Here is a 25,740-nt window from a genome sequence, read left to right on the forward strand (position 1 = left end):
CGTGTATGAGACGAGTAAAATGGGACCCTCCCCTTTTTCTTAATTTTCAGTTCCCAAAAATAGGGGTTGTCTTATACACAGGGGCATGTTCTACATGGTAAAATACAGTAATATGTAATTTATAATATAATATAATATAATATAATATAATATAATATAATATAATATAATATAATAATATAATATAATAGGGACCCCTGATCCTTAGGTCCAGTCGTAGCCGACTCTGGGGTTGCGGCGCTCATCTTGCTTTACTGGCCGAGGGAGCCGGCGTACAGCTTCTGGGTCATGTGGCCAGCATGCTCATTCTGGCAAACCAGAGCAGTACACGGAAATGCCGTTTACCTTCCCGCCGGAGTGGTACCTATTTATCTACTTGCACTCTGACTTGCTTTCGAACTGCTAGGTTGGTAGGAGCTGGGACCAAACAACAGGAGCTCACCCCGTCGCGGGGATTCCAACTGCCGACCTTCTGATCGGCAAGCCCTAGGCTCTGTGGTTTGACCCACAGCACCACCCGTGTCCCAATGTAATAATTATAATATAATATAATAGAATATAATAATAATATACCTCGCCCCTGCTCTCCCCGCTTTCCACTGCTGCCTTTCGTGACCCATTGCCTTCCCCAGCTCTACTCTCCCCACCTCCTTTCACAATGACTCGTCCAGATTGGCGTAGGCGGCCTGCCACTCCCGTAAGCGCCGGAGTTCCCTCTCCACTCTCTTCCCTCTTGCCCGCCCCTAACCCTGGCCAGTGCAATAAAATTCATTGGACCGCAGTCAAGGCTTGGCTAAGGTCAGTTGCTACTCTTTGGAACAGGGAGCAGAGCTTACACAATACAGAAATTAAACCAACAGACTACGGAAGATGTCTTAAATGAATTTCTCAGTTTATTATACATAGCTTAGGAGAACGAAATGATGTAAAGTGAGCTTATGAATGATAGCGCATAAATGTGGGAAATGGAGCATAGAAAATGGAATACATAGAACTGGCATAACCAAATGGTATTGTTGAATATAAGAATTTATATGGTTAATAGGCAGTCATGACAAAGCAAACAGACTCAGAAACCTAACTCCTCTCTCCCTCCAGCCTATCTTGTTGTGAGATAAATATAACTTCTCAAAGCAAAAAATGATTAAATGATAAAACTTTACAAACTAAGGGCAGTAGACCAGGACTCATTGTAGTCCTTGGACAACCAAGGTAGCAAAACATTTCCTCCCATCTTACGGTTCATGTCAACAGGACTTCCTAAAACCTGGGCTAAGAAGGAACACAATCTCTTTCACAGATGAAGAATGAGCAACATGGATGAGCAAGTGTGTTTCCTTTATGCACTTCTGGGCATCGGGAACATGGACTATTTTAAGAATCAGATGTCCCCTTAATTTCTGGTTGTCAGGTGCTCCTTTGTGTTCAGATCAGACCTCAGCACAATCATGTAGCACTTGGGAAGGAAGATGCAGCCCAGAAGCCCAGCACTGGAGGCCAACATAGAGAAGATCTGCACGGCCACCATGTCCTTGCCCTTGGTGCTCAGGGAGGTGGGCACAAAAGACACCCAAACACTGCAGAAGACCAGCATGCTGAAGGTGATCAGCTTGGCTTCGTTGAAGGAGCCGGGCAGCTTCCTGGCTAGGAAAGCCACCGTGAAGCAGGTGGCAGCCAAGAAGCCCAGGGAGCCGAGGGCAACGTCAAACATGGCCACAGACCCTTCGTTGCATTGCAGGATGATCTCTTCCACCTGGGAGAGCATGTCGGGCTCTGGGAATGGGGGAGAAGAGCCCAGCCAGATGGTGCAGATGAGAACTTGCCCCCCAGAACAGGAGATGACAATGGAGTTGGCCAGACTCTTGCCCAGCCATCTCCTCACCACCGTGATGGTCTTTGCCAAGACAGAAGAAACAGCAGCTGAGAAGATGATGCTGAAGGCCGTTTGTCGGAGAAGGCAGGTCTCTTTCCTTGGGCGCCCGATGAAGAGGAAGGAGGACAAAAAGGAAAGCAGGAGGGAGACGAGGAGGATGTAGGAGAGGTCCCGGTTGTTGGCTTTGACTATGGGAGTGTCCTTGTATTTAATGAAGATTCCCAACACAATGCCTGCAGTTATAGATAAGAAGAGGGTAACGGAAGCTAACACCATTCCCAAATATTCTTCATAAGCCAGGAAGATGATAATCTTGGGGACACATTGATCTCTGTCCTTGTTTGGATACTGATCTTCTGAGCATTTGGTGCAATGTTCTGCATCTGAGGAAGTGGAAAAAGAGTGGCTGCAGCATCAGTTACATCCCTAAGGATCTGTTCTCTTTTACGTTTTGAAAAACTCTGTGGTGGACTTCAGTAAATAAGAATGTTAAAATAGGTAAAGCAAAATTGTGATGTAGGATAAACTGAGTAGCAATGAGCACTCCGCTTCTGTTAACTGCATTGTTTGGTCCTGCCTAATCCTGAAGAAACAGCTCTTTAACTTGACATTTGAAATGCAGTTTTCTGTTGCTTCCATGCAATGTTCATAGTAGTGAGATCAAAACAGTCCATTGATTATATTGTAATAATTTTCATATGAAGTATTGTTCATTTTTTATTGTGCTTTTGCTATTAAAAATTTGCTGGTTTGCATCACCTGTCCATTACTCTTTATAAATGTCAACATGATTTCCTTTTTGGTGTGACTTGGTATAAAAAATAAAGAAAGAATGCTTTATGGGCATTCCTCTCACAGCTGCCCACTTTCAACCCCAGAGATTTCTTCCTTATGACCACTCCTTTCAACTCCCTTCCTGGATGTAATAAAGTTGATTAATCCTATGGATGTCGAGGAAGAATCCACATTCCCCAATGTCTGCAGAAATCTCACAAAAAGTGGGTGAGACTGGATTACTGCCCTGTGTTTACTTTACTTGGAGTCACCCACCTTCCTGGGCGGAGAAGGTCCCTTCCGCACACCGAGCACAAGCATAGCAGCAAACGGGCTTTTCTTCTAGAACCACCTTGGCATATCCAGGTCGACATCTCTCTGTACACCTGGAACGAGGTACGGCCTAACCCAGGGGTCGGCAACCTGCGGCTCCGGAGCCGCATGCGGCTCTTTAACGCCTTTGCCGCGGCTCCGGGGCGGAGGCGAGGGGAGGAGGCGCATGTTCCGCAAAGCCATTTCCGAGCTAGAGAGGAGAGGGGGTTGCGAGCTAACCCCTCCCACACTCCATTCGCGGGGGCTGGCCTTTTGCCCCCGCGAGAACAGGGGAATCCCCGGGCGTGCCTGCAACCCTGCCCGCCAATCGGACCGCCCTCTTTGCCCCGTTCCAGCTCGCACCCTCTCCCTTCCTTCCCCTCGCGGTGTGTGGGATTCCACTCCCGGCAGTCCTTCTCCGCCGTCCTCGCTGCTTTCCTCCCTCTCTAGCCTCCTCTAGGCGTGGGTTGAAGCTGCGGCGGCCATTTCTTTAAAGGGCACCGATAAGGGAAAATCGTCGGCGCCATCTTTGTGGGCGCACATGGGAGTCGCGGGAGCGGCCATTTTGGTTGAGGGCTGTAAGCAGGCTGCATTGAAAGGGGGCATGTAAGCTGGTCACTGTTTTGAAGGGGAGTGAAGAACACACACTCAAAAAAAGGTAACTTGTTAATTTAACCTTTATTTCTATGAGGAGGAGTAATTCTGAGGGGTCAAACAAAAAAATAATAAAAAAGTGTCAAAAAAGTTATTTTAAAATGACGAGGATGACATTGGGCCCTCATTATTAATTATTATTTACATCAGGCACTGATTAGGATTTATGGTACACTGGGGCCCTGATTAATTTTCTATGGCATTTTGGGGCATTGATTATTGGGCATAGCAAATTTTGCTATGGGGCCCTCTGATTTCTAGTTACGTCCCTCTTTTGGACCCCCGGTAGCCCAGCCATGGATAAAGGCAAGAAAAGAAAAATTTCTGAAGAAAACAGAATGTCTAATGATACATGGACAGAATCATTTGCCTTCTCTACTGACAAGACTGGTTTACCAGTATGCTTAATATGTGGTGAGAATTTTGGAAACAACAAAAAGTCAAATATTGCAAGACATTTCCAGAATAAACACACAGCCTTTGCTGAAAAATATCCAGATGGAGATGAGAGACGAAAAGCCATTGCAGAACTTATGAGGAAGGTTGATAGGAGCAAAAATAATTTCAAGAATTGGGTGAAGTCTGCAAATTCCACAACATATGCTAGTTTTGTAGCCGCTCAGGAAATAGTCAAGCACGGTAAGCCGTTCACAGTGTTATATTTGTTTTAAATGTCGCAATGGTTTTGCGGCTCCCAGTTGTTGTTTTTTCTTCGGAAACGGGTCCAAGTGGCTCTTTTTGTCTTAAAGGTTGCAGACCCCTGTGCTAGATTTAATGAACACTCATATCAGAGTGCTCTGTAAATTGGTGGCCATAGTCTTTATATACTAACCTTTTATGCTCTTCCACATCTGTTTAATGCTCCCAAACCCTTCTTTTAGCGTCTTTTAGACTTTTATATATACTTTGTGTTAAATACTTTTTCGCTTTCCGAAACGTTTTACAGACTGAAAATGATTATACCCCACTCTACTGATGCTGGTCTACTACTGTAATAAAGATTTGATTGATTGATTGATTGAAATGAAGTATCCTATAGAAATGCAATGACTGGACACTAATGTAATGTATTCCCCTCCCCCCAAATTCATACTTTATTACTTATTAATATTAGTAAGAATAATGAAATAAGTCAAGCCAGAGGCTGCTCCCAGCTTAAATTTATATAGCACCCTTCATTGGAATGCTACAAGTTGAATTGTAATAAGAATGAGAGTTTCCACCAATTTGAAGTGATGAAAGTTTAAGTAGGATGCAATCTTGACTAATTAATATAAATGCTTTGTCAGTGGCTGGTCTGTAAATTATTTTTAATTGCCCTTTTGATCTTGGCTTTGCTCTATAATGGGGACGTGAATGGGAGGAACCTGAGTTGGAGGAGGATGCTAGCAGACGTCTCTCTCCTTATATTCCCAATAACGACACAAGACTTATTGGGAGAGATCACCCAGTTCACAATATCAAAGTCCGCTGGCAGCTCCCAGTTCTCATCCAAGCACAGCCTGCCTCTGGAAGTATTCAGACACCGAATTTCTCTCAAGAAAGGGTGAAGCTGGAATGACAGGGGAAAGCACCAGCACTGAGAAACCTGGAAGCCAAGATGGATATCTGAGTCCTACTCACTTCAATCTCTTCTGATTTGGGGCCTGGGTGTATCTCATGTAGACTGGAATACCTATTCAGCCATTTTTATTACTACAGACCCTGCAAGTGCCCCAATTTTCCAGGGATGTCCCTGGATTAGAGTCAGTTTTTCATTTGATCCCGGAATGTCCCACTTTTCCTTTTCTTCATTGGAGAAAAGTTGGCAGATGTGGAGTTATCCAACCCGCAAGCCGTCCAATCCTGTATCGGGAATTTTAATATGTTTTATATTTTAGTATGAATTTCTTTATTTTGGGAGCTGCCCAGAGTGCTGAGGCAAGCCAAAAAGATGTGTGGGGTATAAACAGTGATAGGATCTAGGAGTCTTGGTTGACCACAAACTTGACATGAGCCAACAGTGTGACGCAGCAGCTAAAGAAGCCAATGCAATTCTGGGCTGCATCAATAGGAGTATAGCATCTAGATCAAGGGAAATAATAGTGCCACTGTATTCTGCTCTGGTCAGACCTCACCTGGAGTACTGTGTCCAGTTCTGGGCACCACAGTTCAAGAAGGACACTGACAAACTGGAACGTGTCCAGAGGAGGGCAACCAAAATGGTCAAAGGTCTGGAAACGATGCCTTATGAGGAACAGCTAAGGGAGCTGGGCATGTTTAGCCTGGAGAAGAGGAGGTTAAGGGGTGATATGATAGCCATGTTCAAATATATAAAAGGATGTCATATAGAGGAGGGAGAAAGGTTGTTTTCTGCTGCTCCAGAGAAGCGGACACGGAGCAATGGATCCAAACTACAAGAAAGAAGATTCCACCTAAACATTAGGAAGAACTTCCTGACAGTAAGAGCTGTTTGACAGTGGAATTTGCTGCCAAGGAGTGTGGTGGAGTCTCCTTCTTTGGAGGTCTTTAAGCAGAGGCTTGACAACCATATGTCAGGAGTGCTCTGATGGTGTTTCCTGCTTGGCAGGGGGTTGGACTCGATTGCCCTTGTGGTCTCTTCCAACTCTATGATTCTATGATTCTATATTTCTAGCAAAAAGGGTGCCGGAAATCACCATGAACACCTCCCTCTGAGAATGGCAATGGTACCCGCCTGAGAGGTACCAGAACTGAGTTTGAGTGAGTCCCGACCCCCTAGTAAAAAAGCCCTAGGTATCAACAGTAAAATTTTCATTATGGAATGGTATGTCCCTATTTTCATCAGAGAAATGTTGGGCGGTCTGCTACTATTACTAATACTAATAGTAATTATGATATGTTGCAGGTCTATCCCCAGTCAAGATCAGCATCTGTGTGGACTGCAGTTTGCAAAAAGGGGAAGGAAATACCTGCCACGGCTGTAGCCTTTGGGGTCCCCATTGCTCTCCTTCCTCCACCATCAGCAAAGCATGCAAGGCCTGAGCCACAGCTTGAACATGGATGTAAGTGCCATAGCTGTCTAGAGACAGGGCTCTCTCATGCACCCCTTGGGATAATGGCTCCAGTTTCTCCTCCTCTTTGCATCTTATCCTGCCTTTCACGGACAACAAATGCTTTGAATATGAACACTGAAATGCTTGATTGAAATAATCCCTAAGATTGAACTGCAATTTGTCACCTTTGCTGCTCCTTATTCCGGTCTGAATTGCAAAGGACAGAGAACCATGGAGGTGATGGAATAAATTTGGAGGGATGTAAAAGCCATTTCTGATTTCTAGCAAAGATGTTGTGATCCAGACTTTTGCCCCTATTTCCTTCTCATAGATAAAGTGTATTGCCATGAGGATTACGATAGTCTGTGAATTGGTTATATAGGAAACAAATACCCCAACTTGTCTCCATAGGAAAAAAGGTTCCCCAGGCCTGATAAATTGACCTGGATCATTTTCTGGTACTCTTTTTGATAAAGCAATGCAGATCCCTTTGCTGAGCAGCAGAGGTTTCACAGCGCTCACAAATCTTTCTCCACTGTCATTGTCTGGAGTGCAGAGGCCAATCCACGTCCATCCAAAATGCAGGAGCAATTCAACAATCCCCTGGTACTGACTTTCCTCTTTGGGAGTCATCCGGTAGACAAAAGGGAACAGGGTTTTACCTTCGAGAACCTGGGAAGTGAAGCCATAACTGATCTAGCAAGCAAAGCAAAGATCAGCAATTTATTTTACTTTCAGCATAATGGGTATTTAATCATCTGAATTGCCTGATATCTAAATCTCTGCTGGCTGAGGCTGATGGGAGTTTTAGTCGGAAACATCTGGAGGTGCCAAGTTGGTAAAGGCTCAGTTTTGAAAAAGGGATGTTGAATCCATAGCTCAGGATTTTCCCATTTTGAAAAATATCCTCACTTGACCCCTCCCAAGAGAAAATAGAATTTTACACAGTTGGAATTCTCTGTGCTTCCATGCTCTCCCACTACTTACCTGTGGGATTTTGTAGATGCCTGACAAGGCTGAAATCACTCTTGAGATGAAAGTGTTGCTTCTTTCAAGAACAGCCAGCAGCTGATTCTGTTCTCCACAGTGATAATTGGGAATATTGCATCCACTGCCTGCAAGCAGCTCTAGCATGGCGTCCGAAGTCATCCTTGCATCAAAATAGTTCTCATAGATGTTGTAGCCCAGGGTGATGTTGGGTAAGAGCCTGAGATCCTGGTTGATCTCTTGAATGGTGAACAGGAAAGACAACATGTGCCAGTAGAACCTAGCTGCCTCCCTGCAATAAATGAACCCTTTAAACAGAGTGCAACTGGCATTCGTATGAAGGGGGGTGGGGACATTATATGATCCACAAAGATTAATATTTGTTTGTTTCTTTGTTTTTCCATCCTTCTGCATTGACATCAAATCTTTTCCTGTCTAGCATAGAGGAAGAATTTGGAAATCTCTGCTCCATTACAGCACCTTTGAAGCACACAGAGCTGTTCAACAGTGGAACGGACTCCCTCCGAAGGTGACCATGTGTCATGGATGCTTCAGGTGAGATTCCTCCGGGTCCCTTCCATCTCTACCACTCTATGATTCTATTCTACTGTGGTTTTATGAGTAAGAAATGAAGGCGCCCCTCAAAAATTGTGATATACTGGGAAGTTGCTGCAAAGGCTGCTTTTCTTGCAGTGGTCTTTGGCTTCTTCCAAGGGGCTAGACTATAGGTAGGTAAGAGACCATTTTATTGACGGAAGAGAAGCACCAAATACCTCAGTCCCCTTTTACTTACATATGGGGCCTGGTGGCTTGCAGGTTTGACTGTGTGGTAAAATTATAATTTTGTCCATATTCTGGATCAGAAACTACACGAATGAGCACACCTCCCTTTACTAGAATCTTTTACTAGACACCCCTCCCCAGCTCCCAGCTCCTCCAACAGCAAGCCCAATGGTCAGGGCAGGGTAGTCCTGCAACACCAGCCCTTGGCTCCCCAGCCCTGAGAAAGGGGCTATTTCCTTGATAAACAGGAACCATTATAAGGAGTGGAGGACCATGAAACCATCTGCATATAAGTGCATACACTTCAGTCCTGGCGAAGGGTGTCTGAGAAAAGTTGTATGGCGTTTCCTCAACAAAGCGTTTTGGAGAGATGATCCCACTGATGAAAAAGTGTCCAGGCCGGTAGTAATTGCGAGCATCCGTTTGATCCCTGACCAGATTCAAGGGGCATTTCGCCTTGTGGTTCTTGCAGACTCCAAAGGACATCATGAGCAGCAGAAGCAGCAACAGAAGGAGCAGGGATCTCATTCTGCCTCTGCCTCCTCCTCCTCTTACCTGCCCAGGAGGCAAAGCAGAAGAACCCAAAGACTCTTGCAAGGCCAGACTGCCTGGGCTTTCCCAATCTGGGTGGTTTTCAACTCTACCTTCTGAGCTTGGAAGCACAAGGCAGGCACCTCCCTCTTTCTCCAGCTCTGCATCTTCACTCGGTCTGTCTCCATCACAGGAAATATTCTCTGCACCAACTTTTTCCCCCCAGACACAGTGCAATTAATATTGTCATGTTGCTTTCCGAGGCTCATGCAATCTACAGAAATATCTCCTGAGCTTTCAGAAGATGAGAAGAGTATAATTTTGATTATTCCAAGTGGAATAAGTTTCATCACAAAAACTTTCTGGAGTCTTGAATGGCTCAAGCAGCAGGTGCAGAGCTGGAGAAAAACATGGTGCACAGAAGTCAAGGGGTGTGTTTGGGAGTTGGAAGTTTGGCCTGAACTTTGCTCCCAAGGACCAAAGAAGGAGCTGGATCTGACCATGGACTCTCCTTCCTTGGAGGTTTTGAAGCAGAGTTTGGATGGCCATCTGTTAGGGATGATTTAGCATTGCAGAGGGTTGGACTAGAGGACCTTGGGGTCCCTTTCCAAGTCTCCCATTCTATGATTCATTGGAGGTTTTTAAGAAGAGGTGGGAGAGTCAGGGATGGACAACAGCCAGATGAAGGAGTCCCAGCCTTGAATCCCGGGCATCCTAAGCCCTTTTAAAATGTGGGGGTTCGGGGGGGACATTATTGGGGTGTTGTTTTTATTTTGATTATATATGTTGTGGTTTTATATTTTGATTTTGTTCTGTGAACCGCCCTGAGACCTCCAGGGAGAGAGCGGTATATAGATTCAGTACATCAATAAATAAAGGAATAAATATGAATAAATAAAAATGAATAAATGAAGAATGCTGAGAAATGCCATCCTCAGTACTGTGAACGGGATACATGGTGGTGGGATCTTGTTTCCTGGAGGCTGCTAGAGACAGAGACTGGTGGAGCCTGCGATGGGGAGGGTTTTCTCAAGCCCACCGTCTGGCCACTTTGGGTGGGTCTGGGCTGCTTGATTCCTGCCGCTCTCTTCTGGTTCTCCCCTGGAAGGGAAGTAGCACCTTGGTGGCTTTGAAGCCATTTCAAGTGAATTTCCACCCCATCTTTGAAAGGCTTCTCCAACAGAGGGAATCTCTCTGGGGTTGGTGGAGGGGAGAAAGGTTGCTCTGAACTTTTGACTCTCCCTTCCCCTTCGACATGTTCTGCGGAGGGAGAGCTTCTGTTGCACATGGAGCCAACTTGCTCCTTGACTTTGAGCAGAAACTTCTCTACTTGTAAACAATTGCATGTGCAGAAGCCAGGTGTGACGGAAAAGTTGGTTCCATAAGTATTTCTTTTTTACTTTTATCTCCTGCCAGGAAATGGTGAAAGAACGGCAGCCTCTGATTGGCTGAAGTTCCAGGAGGGAGAGTTTAAAAAGAGAGACGTTGGAGTGAGACAGGGAGTTGGGCTGTTGAGGGTGGTGTGGTTGGTTGAGTTGAGCTGGTTGAGGAAGGAGGTTGGGAGTTAGGTAGGGAGATAGGATAGGAGTCAGGTTGAAATACAACGAGTGTTGAGGAGGCAGAGTTGGTTCTGGAGAAAAGGTCCACTCCACTGTACAGTGAAGGACTGAGTGTAGTGTCTGAGTGTAGTGTCCTGTGGGAGTAATAGGACCAGATCTTGCTGGGAGACTGAGGCTGAGACAGAAGTAGGAGCTGAGATCTACTTAGGTCTCAAACTCGCCTGGAGGGGAGAGACTCTTCTGAGGAAAGAAGAGACTTCCAAAACCCAGTGAAGGAAGGGTGCGTGTGGTGAACCCTTAAGACTGTTACTGAAAGTCCCTCAGGAGCTGGATTTGTTAAAGGGGTGGGTAACTGAAGGAAAAGAGGGACACGGGTGGTGCTGTGGTCTAAACCACAGAGCCTAGGGCTTGCCCAGGTCGGTGGTTCGAATCCCCACGACGGGGTGAGCTCCCGCTGCTCGGTCCCTGCTCCTGCCAACCTAGCAGTTTGAAAGAACATCAGAGTGCAAGTAGATAAATAGGTACCGCTCCGGTGGGAAGGTAAACGGCGTTTCCGTGCGCTGCTCTGGTTCGCCAGAAGCAGCTTAGTCATGCTGGCCACATGACCCAGACATGCTGGCCACATGATCTGCGGACAAATGCTGGTTCCCTCGGCCAAGCGAGATGAGCGCCGCAACCCCAGAGTCGTCCGCGACTGGACATAACTGTTAGGGGTCCCTTTATCTTTAACTGAAGGAAAGTACCGCCTTAGAAAGGACCAAACTATCAAGCTGAAACCTGTGAAAATGAATTGAAGTAGCGTATTATTATTGAAGTAACCTAAGTTTCTCCACTTGTATTATACTACCTTGTTTTAAAATAAATCTTTATTGTTATTTGAAAAACATCTGCTTGAGACTCCAGCTCACTGGTTATCCCCCACACCCAGGTCCCCCACAGAATACTCTGGGATAGTTAGCATTGGTTTTAAGGGTGGTTCAGTGAGGTGGGGGCAATATATGTAAGAAAGAGCAGGCACATTGAGGCGCCAAGCCCGTGGCACCAGGCTAGCATTCTAGCAGTTTTATTATTCTTTATCCATTTATTTATTAATATTTACTTCTTTCTTACTTACTCATTTCATCTCTTGCATAAAATCCACGTACCACAGGGTTAGGCCAATAACTCCCAAAGCGCTTTATGTAACAATCATAAAAAGTTTACAAACTTACTTCAGAACATACAAAAAGTTAAAATAATAAAACAGACTCAAATTACCTCAACTTCCTAAGAATCTGGGTGGATCCTTAACAAAAATATATTTTTTATAACAATAAATTTAATAAAGTCTCCATAGATATTCCAAAACACCTTTCTTCTTATACAACTGGTAAAAATAAATACATAATTTCTTCTTGACTCCCCACCTCTCCTTTCTCGATGTTTGTTTTTATTACTCCTTTTTATCAGATGTTTTAAAATATATATGCTTTTATTATGTAAGCCCCGATGTCGTCTTTCAATAATCCTCTGCCTTTGACTTCATGTATGGATGATGGTTTGACAGATAATATATCCGTGGCCTCCATTCTTCCTTAAACAATCCATCATTTTGGATGGTCATTTTGGATGGTAATTTTAGCAGGTAATTTCACCATTTCAGCATATTCCCCCAGTTTCATAAGCCATTCCTCCTTGGTGGGGAACTCTTTCCATTTCTGTGCATATAAAGTTCTAGCTGCTGTGGTTGCATACATACATAAACTAGTCAGCTTTCTTAGGACCTTTACTAATTAATTTTATATTGCACCCTTCATTGGAATTCTACAGGTTGAATTGCTATAAGACTGAGAACTTAGTAAGCTTTCCACCAATTTGAAGTGTTGAAAGTTTAAGTAGGGTGCAATCTTGGCTAATTAACCTATTCTAAATGCTTCATTAGTGGCTGTTCTGTCAATTATTTTCAGATCCCATCTGATCTTGGTTTTGCTCTATAAATGGGGCCTGAATGGGAGGAACCTGAGGAGGAGGAGGAGGAGGAGGAGGAGGACCTGAATGGGAGGAACCTGAGTAGGAGGAGGAGGACCTGAATGGGAGGAACCTGAGTAGTAGGAGGAGGACCTGAATGGGAGGAACCTGAGTTGGAGGAGGAGGACCTGAATGGGAGGAACCTGAGTTGGAGGAGGAGGACCTGAATGGGAGGAACCTGAGTAGGAGGAGGAGGACCTGAATGGGAGGAAACTGAGTTGGAGGAGGAGGCCTTCCAAAAGTTAAAATAATAAAACAGAATCAAATTACCTCAACTTACTAAGAATCTGGGTGAATGCTTTCTTTACTACATTAAAAAAATATATATTATTAAGTCTCCACAGATATTCCAATCACTTGTCTTCGCATACAGTTTAAAACAAAAAACCCCACACAATTTCTTCTTGACTCCCCACCCCCCATTCTCTATGTTTGTTTTTATTACTTCTTTTTATCAGATGTTTTAAAAAACATGTTTTTATTGTCAAAGCCCCAATGTTGTATTTCAGTCATCCGCTGCTTATATTTCAAATCCTGCCTTTGACTTCATGTATGGATGATAGTTTGACAAATAAGATATCAATGGTCTCCATTCTTCCTGAAAAGATTCATCCTCATGTCCTCTTAGTTTAGCAGGTAATTTCACCATTTCAGCAGATTCCCCCAGTTTCATAAGCCAATCCTCCCTCTTTCCACTTCTGTGCAAATAAAGTTCTAGCTGCTGTGGTTGCATACATAAATAACCCAGTCAGCTTTCTTGGGACCTTAATTATTAAATTTATATAGGAGCCTTCATTGGATTGCTACAGGTTGAACTGCTATAAGAATAAGTGTTTAGTAAGCTTTCCACTAGTCTGGAGAGATGAAAGTCTAAGTAGGATGCAATCTTAGCTAATGAATCTAAACGCTTCATCAGTGGCTGTTCTGTCAATTATTTTTACTTGCCGATCTGATCTTGGTTTTGCTCTATAAATGGGGGCCTGAATGGGAGGAACCTGAGTTGGAGGAGGAGGACCTGAATGGGAGGAACCTGAGTTGGAGGAGGAGGACCTGAATGGGAGGAACCTGAGTTGGAGGAGGAGGACCTGAATGGGAGTAACCTGAGTAGGAGGAGGAGGACCTGAATGGGAGGAACCTGAGTTGGAGGAGGAGGACCTGAATGGGAGGAACCTGAGTTGGAGGAGGAGGACCTGAATGGGAGGAACCTGAGTTGGAGGAGGAGGACCTGAATGGGAGGAACCTGAGTTGGAGGAGGAGGACCTGAATGGGAGGAACCTGAGTAGGAGGAGGAGGACTGAATGGGAGGAACCTGAGTTGGAGGAGGAGGACCTGAATGGGAGGAACCTGAGTAGGAGGAGGAGGACCTGAATGGGAGGAACCTGAGTTGGAGGAGGAGGACCTGAATGGGTGGAACCTGAGTTGGAGGAGGAGGACCTGAATGGGAGGAACCTGAGTTGGAGGAGGAGGCCTCTCGCTCTTCCTTCCTGACTGAGCATAAGATGCCTCCTCTGAAAAGGTTTGGCAGGCAGGGAATACAACTATCTGGCATCGTCTCATTGCTTCCCTCCAATGCTAAACTTGTTGCTGGCTCACTCGTAATCTGGTGATCCACTCAACATCAGTGCACAATGTGTCAGATCCTGGACAACGCAATAAAATCCATTGTACTCCAGTCAAGGCTTGGCTAAGGACAGTTGCTACTCTTTGGAACAGGGAGCAGAGTTTACACAATACAGAAATTAAGCCAGCAGACTACGGAAGATAATTTAAATGATTTTCTCAATTTATTAATATACAAAGTTTAGGAGAATGAAATGATGTGAAGTGAGCTTATGAATGATACGTGTGCTGGTCGCGATTCGCTGCTTCCACGCATGTGCGTGACATCATTTTGAGCGTTTGCGCATGCGCGAATGGCAAAACCCGGAAATAATGCGTTTTGTTACTTCCAGGTTGCCGCGGAGCGCAACCTAAAAACTCTCAGTTTCCTTCTTATGGTAATTTCTTTGACCCCCAGAAGGTCTCACTGTCTCTTTTCTCAGTTCTTTCTTTAGCTGTCCCTTCTTGCTCGCTTGCTCTCCTCCTTTCCTTCCTCCTCCTCCTTTGGGCGTGGGCAGCGTGAGCTAGCAGTTTTCCTACGCCATATTGTGGTTTGAGGGCCCGACCCCCACGAAGTGAAATGAAGACACAAGGACACGTGATATAAGGTTAATGGGCTAGAAAAGGCCACAACTTTATTGATTACAGCAATGAAAAGGTATTGGCTTAGGCATTGGATCGAAACAAGTGGGTTTATTCACCAGGCGTTCATCACCTGTTGATGCTAATCCAACTATAGGCTCACCCCTGCTGTCACCGCGGGTCGTGCCATGGCCTCCCGCCAAGCAGGCATCGGACAGAATACACGACCGCCAGATTCCTTTAACGGAATACCCCTAAAAATTGAAGGCATAGGCGATGGCCACACCTAGCACTTCGACACACCACAACACATTATTCCAATGCCTAACCTACCCACCAATACCACAAAAGTTGTGACGATTGCTACGAGGTAGGCGAAAAAACCAAAAAGCCTATTGCCAAATGGAAAAACTCCTACCAGGCCCCCCAGGCAACCAGGGCGACCAACCTAAGGTCCATAGCAAGGCCAATGACCTAAGCCCTAACTAAAAGGGAGTGGAGGGTGGGTGACTCGTGACGGGACGACGATGAGGAATGAGGCCAGGGAAAGGCTGGCACTGCAGCAAAAGGCTGCTGAACATGCCCCCACCACGGCACCTGGTTGGGTGGCCACCGGGGGGGGGGGGGCGTGAGTGCCAGCCAGGTGAGCGGGAGGCAGGGGCAACGCCCCCTGCTGGGCGGTGCTCGGGTTCCCACCCACAACCACTCCCCTGTCTTTCAGGGAGGAGAGTCTTTGCCCTTTCTTTTCAAGCCACCTTCCAGGATCGTTCCCCTCTCAGTCCTGTCTTCTCCTTCTCCTCCGCCACCGTAGACGCTGTCGTTCTCTCGCACTTCTCCTTCGCCGTCCACCCTTTGCCCGCTGTCTTCTCCGTTCTGCTCCGCAATCTCAAAAGGTGTCGGGCTCTAGGACTGGGGCTGGCCGTGTGGGACGCCAGCGTAGGGCCACATGGGGTTGGGTTTCTCGCCCCGCTTGCCTCCGCGCTCAGATCTTTTATTCCTCCTCTCCAGTTTGGACCACAAGGATTAAGACCTGTGCAAGGACAACAAAAAGGAAATGTCCCTTAGGGACTCGGGCGCCTCCAGGTGCTACTTCCCCTGCCACCACTGGCGGAGGAAGGTGGGGTGTGGGGGGGGGTATCGCCCCGAGTGCCATCCCAGGGGGGGTGGCAAAATCCCCCTGGGCGGATCGGTGCAAGCTTCCCAACTCCTCCTCATCTGGGTTCAGGGTGGACACAGCTGCGATGCTGCCGCATCCAGCGCCTGAGCCACGTGCAGAGTGGCCTCCTTTCCCCCTGCGCCCCACTGCTGCCTCTTGTACTGGGTTGCTCTGGTGGTACTGGTGGTGCTGGCGGCAGCGCTCTTCTGAAGATCTTGCGAATCCGGGAGATGATGGAACCCAGGCAAGTGGGGGTCTTCGGGGGCCTCTCTTCCTCGCAGTCCTGTGAGAAAAGTAAACAATTCACCTCCAGATTCTGGGAAAATGCCGCAATCATTAATCAATCAATCAAACAATTGATTGATTAAATCCGTATGCCTTCCTTCATCTGAAGCTGTCAGGGCGGCTTACAGCATAAAAATACAAAATAAGTGAAGTTATTGCGATAAGTGAAGTTACAGGGAACCAGGCAGAGGGCCTTCTCGGTGGTGGCACCCGCCCAGTGGAACGCCCTCCCGCCAGATGTCAAAGAAATAAACAACTATTTGACTTTTAGAAGACATGTGAAGACAGCCCTGTTCAGGGAAGCTTTTCAAATGTCATGAATGAATGTGTGTTTCGTCTGACCTCGATTATGCTTGCCTCCAGGTGTTCTCCAGGTGGGGGGCACGGCGAATAAACGGCCTCCTTGTCCTCCTTGTCCTCCTTGTCCTCCTCTGGGGGGCTCTCTGGTACTTCCTGTGGCTCTTCCTCCTTGATAGCCACTTCAGAGGCTGCCTGCCAGCAGAGACAGGACCCCAGAGGTGGTGGCATTGGTGGTGGGGAGAGGGGAGAAAGAGAGCAGCCCAGAATGAGACAGGAACCCACATTGAGTCGCTAGCCAGGGAAGCCCTACAGCCCTGGCGCCATGGGGGGCTGGTCCATCAGGACAAGTAGGGCAGCAAGCATACCCTTAGCAGCCCCCTGCCTGCCTGCCTGCCTGCCTGCCTGCCTGCCTGCCCCCTTGCTCACGACCAGTCCAGAAGGTGGCCTGACCGGCCAGCCGGCTTCTTCCTCCTCCTCCTCCTCCTCCTCCTCCTCCTCCTCCTCCTCCTCCTCCTCCCCCCAGCCTCAGGGTTCTCCAGCTCAGCAGGGCTTCCCTCCTGCTCTGTCTGCTACATACCTCATTGAGGGAGTCCCAAAGGGAATCCAGGGAGGACAGGGAGGAAACACTGGAAAATGGTGACATGCTTGGAACCTGCAAGGAAAAGATGCAAAAAACGAGCAATTAAAAAACGCAACCAAACGTTAAAACTCAAGGCACCCATAACTGAAACAACAGTCTCATCCTACAATTGATATGCCCCCCTCCCCTTCTGCCAATCACCACTTAGGCCACGGCCACCTACCCAGTCAGGGCTGAGGAGATCCAGCCGTCTTGCGGTCGTCTCCTCCTCGCCTTTTCCTTCGTCCTCCTTGACATTGGGAATGTCCTCCTCGGTGGCTGACTGCTAGCAGAGACAGGACCCCAGAGTTGACGGTGGGGAGAGAGGAGAAAGAGAGCATCCCAAAATGAGAGAGGAACCCAGAAGGGAAACTCTCTTGCCTACATTGAGTCGCTAGCCAGGGAAGCCCTACAGCCCTGGCGCCATGGGGGGCTGGTCCATCAGGAGGAGTGGGGCAGCAAGCATGGTCTGCCCTTAGCAGCCCCCTGCCTGTTTGCCCCCTTGCTCTCAACCGTCCAGAAGGTGGCCTGGCCGGTCAGCCAGCCAGCATCCTCCTCTTCCTCCTCCTCCCCAGCCTCAGGGTTGCCCATGTGCAGCTCAGCAGGGCTTCCCTCCTGCTCTGTCTGCTACGTACCTCATTGAGGGAGTCCCAAAGGGAATCCAGGGAGGACAGGGAGGAAACACTGGAAAATGGTGACATACTTGGAACCTGCAAGGAAAAGATGCAAAAAACGAGCAATTAAAAAACGCAACCAAACGTTAAAACTCAAGGCACCCATAACTGAAACAACAGTCTCATCCTACAATTGATATGCCCCCCTCCCCTTCTGCCAATCACCACTTAGGCCACGGCCACCTACCCAGTCAGGGCTGAGGAGATCCAGCCGTCTTGCAGTCGTCTCCTCCTCGCCTTCATCCTCCTTGACATTGGGAATGTCCTCCTCGGTGGCGGACTGCTAGCAGAGACAGGACCCCAGAGTTGACGGTGGGGAGAGAGGAGAAAGAGAGCATCCCAAAATGAAACAGGAACCCAGAAGGCAAACTCTCCTGCCCACATTGAGTCGCTAGCCAGGGACATGGGGGGCTGGTCCATCAGGACAAGTGGGGCAGCAAGCACAGCACATTCACTCTCAAGGCACCCATAATTCAAACAACAGAACAGCGGTATAGCCAGCTGCTTGGGTGCCCGGTTCAACGCGGGGGGGTCCTGTGGGCTTTCTGGAGCCTATCCTCTGCCTCCCCCCAGCTGTAGGGCGGCTGAGGGAGAGGCAGGGGGCAGACGCAAGCCCCACGCTTCTGTTTCAGGCAGCGTCCAGCCTGCAGGGGCCCAAGCCACCAAGTCACCCCCAGGAGAGATGCGTGGATCAGGCCCTCTGCACCCCCCCCCCGTAAGTGCCAGCCCCCCCGCGGTGTGGCGCCCAGTGCCAGCCGCGTTTTTTGACTCAACTAAAAGGTTTGGTGAGCCCAATTTTTATTTTTATTTTAAACACGGCTTTCTGTCCTTTTGCCACCCCCCTCAGTGATGACACCTGGGGCGGACCCCAACCCCCCACCCCCCACCCTCCTTTCTCTGCAACTGCAACAGAATAAAAGGACTCAAAACTCCCTTAGCAGTTTCCTGCTGGTCCCCTCACCATTTCCCCAGACGTCAGTCTTCAGGCTTTGCTTTCTCGGTGTCCAATAAGAGTTTTTTCTGATTCACTTGCAGAGAAACCACCAAAAGGCTGTTGGCCTCAACTGCAAAGTGAGGCTGGGATTCTGAGCCGATGTCACAGCCAGGTTCCGATCAGTCCATTTCCTCCAAGGGGGGGGGGACACCTGTTTCCCCTGAGGGTGACCGCTGAACACACCACCCAAGGGAAAAAGAAATCTTTTAATTCTGTAGCAAGAAAGAATGAGTGCCAGGAGTCTTCTTTTCCCTGCACTCCTCCATTGCCACACCTTTTCATTACTATTATTATGCTAGATCAGGGGTCGGCAACCCGCGGCTCCGGAGCCGCATGCGGCTCTTTAACGCCTTTGCCGCGGCTCCAGGGCGGAGGCGAGGGGAGGAGGCGCATGTTCCGCAAAGCCATTTCCGAGCTAGAGAGGAGAGGGGGTTGCGAGCTAACCCCTCCCACACTCCATTCGCGGGGGCTGGCCTTTTGCCCCCGCGAGAACAGGGGAATCCCCGGGCGTGCCTGCAACCCTGCCCGCCAATCGGACCGCCCTCTTTGCCCCGTTCCAGCTCGCACCCTCTCCCTTCCTTCCCCTCGCGGTGTGTGGGATTCCACTCCCGGCAGTCCTTCTCCGCCGTCCTCGCTGCTTTCCTCCCCCCCGCCCCCCGCTTTCCTCCCTCTCTAGCCTCCTCTAGGCGTGGGTTGAAGCTGCGGCGGCCATTTCTTTAAAGGGCACCGATAAGGGGAAATCGTCGGCGCCATCTTTGTGGGCGCACGTGGGAGTCGCGGGAGCGGCCATTTTGGTTGAGGGCTGTAAGCAGGCTGCATTGAAAGGGGGCATGTAAGCTGGTCACTGTTTTGAAGGGGAGTGAAGAACACACACTCAAAAAAAGGTAACTTGTTAATTTAACCTTTATTTCTATGAGGAGGAGTAATTCTGAGGGGTCAAACAAAAAAATAATAATAAAGTGTCAAAAAAGTTATTTTAAAATGACGAGGATGACATTGGGCCCTCATTATTAATTATTATTTACATCAGGCACTGATTAGGATTTATGGTACACTGGGGCCCTGATTAATTTTCTATGGCATTTTGGGGCATTGATTATTGGGCATAGCAAATTTTGCTATGGGGCCCTCTGATTTCTAGTTGCGTCCCTCTTTTGGACCCCCGGTAGGCCAGCCATGGATAAAGGCAAGAAAAGAAAAAATTCTGAAGAAAACAGAATGTCTAATGATACATGGACAGAATCATTTGCCTTCTCTACTGACAAGACTGGTTTACCAGTATGCTTAATATGTGGTGGGAAATTTGCAAACAACAAAAAGTCAAATATTGCAAGACATTTCCAGAATAAACACACAGCCTTTGCTGAAAAATATCCAGATGGAGATGAGAGACGAAAACCATTGCAGAACTTATGAGGAAGGTTGATAGGAGCAAAAATAATTTCAAGAATTGGGTGAAGTCTGCAAATTCCACAACATATGCTAGTTTTGTAGCCGCTCAGGAAATAGTCAAGCACGGTAAGCCGTTCACAGTGTTATATTTGTTTTAAATGTCGCAATGGTTTTGCGGCTCCCAGTTGTTGTTTTTTCTTCGGAAACGGGTCCAAGTGGCTCTTTTTGTCTTAAAGGTTGCAGACCCCTGTGCTAGATTTAATGAACACTCATATCAGAGTGCTCTGTAAATTGGTGGCCATAGTCTTTATATACTAACCTTTTATGCTCTTCCACATCTGTTTAATGCTCCCAAACCCTTCTTTTAGCGTCTTTTAGACTTTTATATATACTTTGTGTTAAATACTTTTTCGCTTTCCGAAACGTTTTACAGACTGAAAATGATTGTACCCCACTCTACTGATGCTGGTCTACTACTGTAATAAAGATTTGATTGATTGATTGATTGATTGATTGATTGATTGAAATGAAGTATCCTATAGAAATGCAATGACTGGACACTAATGTAATGTATTCCCCTCCCCCCAAATTCATACTTTATTACTTATTAATATTAGTAAGAATAATGAAATAAGTCAAGCCAGAGGCTGCTCCCAGCTTAAATTTATATAGCACCCTTCATTGGAATGCTACAAGTTGAATCGTAATAAGAATGAGAGTTTCCACCAATTTGAAGTGATGAAAGTTTAGGTAGGATGCAATCTTGACTAATTAATATCAATGCTTTGTCAGTGGCTGATCTGTAAATTATTTTTACTTGCCCTTTTGATCTTGGCTTTGCTCTATAATGGGGACGTGAATGGGAGGAACCTGAGTTGGAGGCGGAGGCCTCTCCCTATTCCTTCCTGACTGAGCATAAGATGCCTCCTCTTAAAAGGTTTGGCAGGCAGGGAATACAACTTATCTGGCATCGTCTCATTGCTTTCCTCCAATGCTAAACTTGTTGCTTGCTCACTCGTAATCTGGTGATCCACTCAATATCAGTGCACAACATGTCACATCCAGGCCAGTGTAATAAAACCCATTGGACTCCAGTCAAGGCTTGGCTAAGGTCAGTTGCTACTTTTTGGAACAGAGAGCAGAGCTTACACAATACAGAAATTAAACCAACAGACTACGGAAGATGTCTTAAATGAATTTCTCAGTTTATTGATATACAAAGCTTAGGAGAACGAAATGACGTGAAGTGTACTTATGAATGATACAGCATACATGTAGAAAATGGAGAAAATTCAATAAATAGAAATGACATAACTAGAAACTATTGTTGAATATCAGAATTGATATGGTTAATAGGTAGTTAGGACAAAGGAATCACACTCAAAGACCTAACTCCTCTCTCCCTCCAGCCTATCTTGTTGTGAGATAAATATAACTTCTCAAAGCAAAAAATGATTAAATGATAAAACTTTACAAACTAAGGGCAGTAGACCAGGACTCATTGTAGTCCTTGGCAAAGCAAGGTAGCAAAACATTTCCTCCCATCTTACGGTTCATGTCAACAGGACTACACAAAACCTGGGCTAAGAAGGAACACAATCTCTTTCACAGATGAAGAATGAGCAACATGGATGAGCAAGTGTGTTTCCTTTAGGCACTTCTGGGCATCGGGAACATGGACTATTTTAAGAATCAGATGCCCCCTTAATTTCTGGTTGTCAGGTGCTCCTTTGTGTTCAGATCAGGCCTCAGCACAATCATGTAGCACTTGGGAAGGAAGATGCAGCCCAGAAGCCCAGCACTGGAGGCCAACATAGAGAAGATCTGCACGGCCACCATGTACTTGCCCTTGGTGCTCAGGTAGGTGGGCACAAAAGAGACCCAAACGCTGCAGAAGACCAGCATGCTGAAGGTGATCAGCTTGGCTTCGTTGAAGGAGCCGGGCAGCTTCCTGGCTAGGAAAGCCACCGTGAAGCAGGTGGCAGCCAAGAAGCCCAGGGAGCCGAGGGCATAGTTTTGCGCCACAGAACTCTGATTCCTCTTCTCCGTTGACCTGATTCCCTGCTGAATAAATCTTCAAAGAAAATGGCAATGGAGTCTGAAATGGGATTCCCCTCGTTATTTCTAGTTTACATGCCATTTCTTAACGTCGGGTTACAGAGATTCAGATGACGTTAAAGAGTGAGTTTATCAATCAGGTACCAATCAGAAGAAAGTGAATGGTCAGTCTCAACTGCGAAAAGAAGAATGGTTGGTGTAAACCCGAAACGAAGTTAAGAATTGCATTTCAATGGGTCTGCTTTAGGTTTCATTGCAATCAAGGCGGTGAAATAATAATAATAATAATAATAATAATAATAATAATAATAATAATAATAATGGTTTCCCTGCCCACTCTGGGCAGCTCCCAACAGAATATTAAAAGCACTATAAATATCACAGCCACAACATGCATTTAAAGCATTTTGGGAGCTCTAAATTGCAGGTAAAACAACTGGCGGGTGGCCAGCGCCATTTTGGCCTCTGTTGTCCAGGGCGCAGGAGCCGCTGGAGGTCGGGAAAAGGGGGAAGCCGTTCTAGGTGCCTCCCAGGGCATGAGGAAAAGGACGAGGTCTCTTCGCGACTTCCTGGGTTATGGGGGTTTATGAGTATAATAATTGGTTGTTATTAGTTTATTAGCAGGCCAGGAGGAAGGTTGCGCAGGGCAGCCTGGGAAGGGCGAGGGAAAGGCTGTGAGGAAAAGCCTTCTCTCTTTCTCCATCGCTCTGCCCCTCCATCAAGTTTAAATGGAAGAATAAGAGAAAAATAAAATGATAAGAAACAGGACCCTTGTTTGTGAGAAGAAGGGGCAGCAAAGCATGCTGGGAAGAAGGACGTGAGGGAAATGAAATGAAACCTAATAAAGGATAATTTATCAATAAAGCTAATGAGTGAAACCGAACAAAAGACATCTTGGGATTTATTCATTCAGTTATACACTGGAAAAAGGGTAAATTTCAATTATAGGAAACAGGATCCTTGTTTGTGAGAAGAAGGGGCAGCAAAGCATGCTGGGAAGAAGGACGTGAGGGAAATGAAACCGAATAAAGGATAATTTATCCATAAAGCTAAATAGTGAAACCGAACAAAAGACACCTTGAGATTGATTGATTTGGTTATACACTGGAAAAACCAGCAAATTTCAAATTTATTGAGGCTGGGAATCGACCATAGGCCTGGCAGAGCTGGCAGTGCATGCTGGGAAGTCTGCCCCCCCCTCCCAGTGTGGACCAGGCTGGCAGAGGCTGGCGGGAGTCGCAGGGCCTTTGGAAGGTGGCCCCTTCCCCTCCGAGGGCAGAGAAAGGCCCGGCCAAGTGACCCTCCTCGTCCTCCAGGGACACCAGCGCCTGCCAGAGTCCCCCAAGGGCCGGAGAGGCTGGAAGGGGCAGGGCCCCCAGGAGAGAGAGGGGCCCCTGGGGGGATCTGCACTCTGCACGCCCTCAGAGGCCGGAGAGGCTGGCAGGGGGAGGGCCCCCAGGTGAGCCCGGGAGAGAGAGGGGCCCCTGGGGGGATCTGCACTCTGCACGCCCTCAGAGGCCGGAGAGGCTGGCAGGGGCAGGGCCCCCAGGTGAGCCCGGGAGAGAGGGGGGCCCCTGGGGGGATCTGCACTCTGCACGCCCTCAGAGGCCGGGGAGGCTGGCAGGGGCAGGGCCCCCAGGTGAGCCCGGGAGAGAGGGGGGCCCCTGGGGGGATCTGCACTCTGCACGCCCTCAGAGGCCGGGGAGGCTGGCAGGGGCAGGACCCCCAGGTGAGCCCAGGAGAGAGAGGGGCCCCTGGGGGGATCTGCACTCTGCACGCCCTTAGAGGCCGGAGAGGCTGGCAGGGACAGGGCCCCCAGGAGAGAGAGGGGCCCCTGGGGGGATCTGCACTCTGCATGCCCTCAGAGGCCAGAGAGGCTGGCAGGGGCAGGGCCCCCAGGTGGGCCCGGGAGAGACAGGGGCCCCTGGGGGGATTTGCACTCTGCACGCCTTCAGAGGCCGGAGAGGCTGGCAGGGGGAAGGCCCCCAGGTGAGCCCAGGAGAGAGAGGGGCCCCTGGGGGGATCTGCACTCTGCACGCCCTCAGAGGCCGGAGAGGCTGGCAGGGGCAGGGCCCCCAGGTGAGCCCAGGAGAGAGAGGGGCCCCTGGGGGGATTTGCACTCTGCACGCCCTCAGAGGCTGGAAGGGGCAGGGCCCCCAGGAGAGAGAGGGGCCCCTGGGAGGATCTGCACTCTGCACGCCCTCAGAGGCCGGAGAGGCTGGCAGGGGCAGGGCCCCCAGGTGAGCCCAGGAGAGAGAGGGGCCCCTGGGGGGATTTGCACTCTGCACGCCCTCAGAGGCTGGAAGGGGCAGGGCCCCCAGGAGAGAGAGGGGCCCCTGGGGGGATCTGCACTCTGCACGCCCTCAGAGGCCGGAGAGGCTGGCAGGGGCAGGGGCCCCAGGTGAGCCCGGGAGAGAGAGGGGCCCCTGGGGGGATCTGCACTCTGCACGCCCTCAGAGGCCGGAGAGGCTGGCAGGGGCAGGGGCCCCAGGTGAACCCGGGAGAGAGAGGGGCCCCTGGGGGGATTTGCACTCTGCACGCCCTCAGAGGCTGGAGAGGCTGGCAGGGACAGGGCCCCCAGGTGAGCCCAGGACAGAGAGGGGCCCCGGGGTGGATTTGCACTCTGCACGCCCTCAGAGGCCGGGGAGGCTGGCAGGGGCAGGGCCCCCAGGTGAGCCCAGGACAGAGAGGGGCCCCTGGGGGGATTTGCACTCTGCACGCCCTCAGAGGCCGGGGAGGCTGGCAGGGGCAGGGCCCCCAGGTGAGCCAGGGAGAGAGAGGGGCCCCTGGGGGGATCTGCACTCTGCACGCCCTCAGAGGCCGGAGAGGCTGGCAGGGGCAGGGCCCCCAGGTGAGCCCGGGAGAGAGAGGGGCCCCGGGGTGGATTTGCACTCTGCACGCCCTCAGAGGCCGGAGAGGCTGGCAGGGGCAGGGCCCCCAGGTGAGCCCGGGAGAGAGAGGGGCCCCTGGGGGGATTCGCACTCTGCACGCCTTCAGAGGCCGGAGAGGCTGGCAGGGGCAGGGACCCCAGGTGACGCGGGGACAGAGAGGGGCCCCGGGGTGGATTTGCACTCTGCACGCCCTCAGAGGCCGGAGAGGCTGGCAGGGGGAGGGCCCCCAGGTGAGCCCGGGAGAGAGAGGGGCCCCTGGGGGGATCTGCACTCTGCACGCCCTCAGAGGCCGGAGAGGCTGGCAGGGGCAGGGCCCCCAGGTGAGCCCAGGAGAGAGAGGGGCCCCTGGGGGGATTTGCACTCTGCACGCCCTCAGAGGCCGGAGAGGCTGGAAGGGGCAGGCCCCCAGGTGAGCCCGGGAGAGAGAGGGGCCCCTGGGGGGATTTGCACTCTGCACGCCCTCAGAGGCAGGAGAGGCTGGCAGGGGCAGGCCCCCAGGTGAGCCCGGGAGAGAGAGGGGCCCCTGGGGGGATTTGCACTCTGCACACCCTCAGAGGCTGGAGAGGCTGGCAGGGGCAGGGCCCCAGGTGAGCCCGGGAGAGAGAGGGGCCCCTGGGGGGATTTGCACTCTGCACACCCTCAGAGGCCAGAGAGGCTGGCAGGAGCAGGGCCCCAGGTGAGCCCGGGAGAGAGAGC

This window comes from Podarcis muralis, chromosome 18 (assembly GCF_964188315.1).
Source record: "Podarcis muralis chromosome 18, rPodMur119.hap1.1, whole genome shotgun sequence".
Classification (NCBI taxonomy): domain Eukaryota; kingdom Metazoa; phylum Chordata; class Lepidosauria; order Squamata; family Lacertidae; genus Podarcis; species Podarcis muralis.